This window comes from Glossina fuscipes, unplaced genomic scaffold, assembly GCF_014805625.2.
Source record: "Glossina fuscipes isolate IAEA_lab_2018 unplaced genomic scaffold, Yale_Gfus_2 61418, whole genome shotgun sequence".
NCBI lineage: Eukaryota > Metazoa > Arthropoda > Insecta > Diptera > Glossinidae > Glossina > Glossina fuscipes.
Window position 1 is genome coordinate 194,721 of NW_024003633.1, and position 1,812 is coordinate 196,532.

Sequence of the window (1,812 nt, forward strand, 5' to 3'; positions counted from 1 at the left end):
TTATTTATTATTTATATACTACGTCTTCAGGAATCTAAAAGCTGAAAAAACCCGAGTACTGGAGAATAACGGCTGGAGTAGTCTGGAGCAGACTACTCAAAATCTTCTGGTCTGCCACCTGCTTCTGCGGCGTACATACTGCAGGACATGTTCTTTTCAATTACATATTTCACTTCAAAGTATGATAAGTTCGTCGAAAGAGTTCATTAATTTGGCCGTTTCCAGTGTCATTTTTATACAAATACTTGAACAATTATTAAAAATTGCAAATTATTGAGAATCATTTTCAGTTGACGGCAAATTTTTATACGCTTATTCTCAGATGTAGGCAATTTTTATACAAATACTTGAATAATTATTAAAAATTGTAAACAAATGTTGACGCTTATTCTCACATGTTTGGAATTGTTGAAAATCATTTTCGGTTGACGGCAAATTTTTATACGCTTATTCTCAGATGTAGGCAACTTTTATACGTTTATTCTTAGATGCAGGCAATTTTTATACAAATACATGCTGAATTTTACACACCCAGCTTGCGTAAGTGCATTAGCATTTGCTAAAGTAGATTATTCTCAGCTGGTATCGGTGAAAGGTTTATGTTCACATATGGAAGGTGCCAATCTCCGTGGTTGTAATTTCGAAGATCCTTCGGGCTTAAGAAGTAATTTGGATGGTGTTAACCTGAAAGGAGCCTCCTGGAAAGCTCTAATATGGCTGGCGTCAATCTACCAGTAGCCAACTTTAAAGACGCAAACATGAAAAATTGTAATCTTCAGACCGCAGTTTTGGCCGATTTAGAGCGTTGTAATATGTGGAGTAGTGATTTTCAAAAGGCACACACGCGTGGAGCAAATCTCCAAGTTGCCGAATTAACCTTGAAGAACACCTCACTCCATATGTCTCATGCCATACGTTGAAATGGTAAATGAATTGTAATGAGTCAAGTATCAGTAATAATTCTGTATGTTTCTGTGATGTTTGTCTTTTTTAACAAAAGAAGAAAAACTTAGGTTGAGATAATTCCAGATCTAATAAAAACCTATTTATAGAAAATATTTTAGCAATTAAGCTACTGTATGATTGACACGACTTTAGTGGTAATGTTGAATTTGTGTACAAATGCCCAAGATAAGTTGGCTCTTTACAGTGGAGTTCATAGTTTGCATTTAAATTGCATGTTGATTCAATTCCCACTTCATTGTAGACAAAGGATATTCAAACGGATAATTCAAACTTATATTTAAGCAAATGTGATAATAAATCTATAATAATTTCAACTTCACCGATAAACAATTAATTTTATCTCGCGCAGGCCTAAATGTGGTACAAATTCGTCTTTTTCATTGGCCGGCGCTTCAAGGTCGTAGCTCAGTTTATCGATTAGCAGGTAGTCGTTCTCCTCTTCGAATGCTTCTGACCAACACTCCTCCTGTACGGTCCTTAGTCTTTTGATCAGCGCCTGCCTTAGATATATAGTGACAATTCTCTTTCTCCACCATAGCTCTACCCTTTTCTAAAATGGCTGCAACTGTTTTATGCTTATCTAGTATATATAAAAGACTGCACAAAAAATGTTATTTTCTAAGAAACAACCCTTTTGATGAAAAAAGTCATATTCATGTGAAATTATTTAAAATGTCGTTTTTGGAAAAAACTAATGGGACTACTAAAACAGAAACAGCAGCTCGCATTTTGTCAAGTAAAGAAAATGGTGTAGGCGCGATGTCCAGTTGCGATGGTGATGATATACGGAAATTAGATAAGCCCGAAAAAACAGAGACGTTTGAAGATGGTTCTAGATTGACTCTC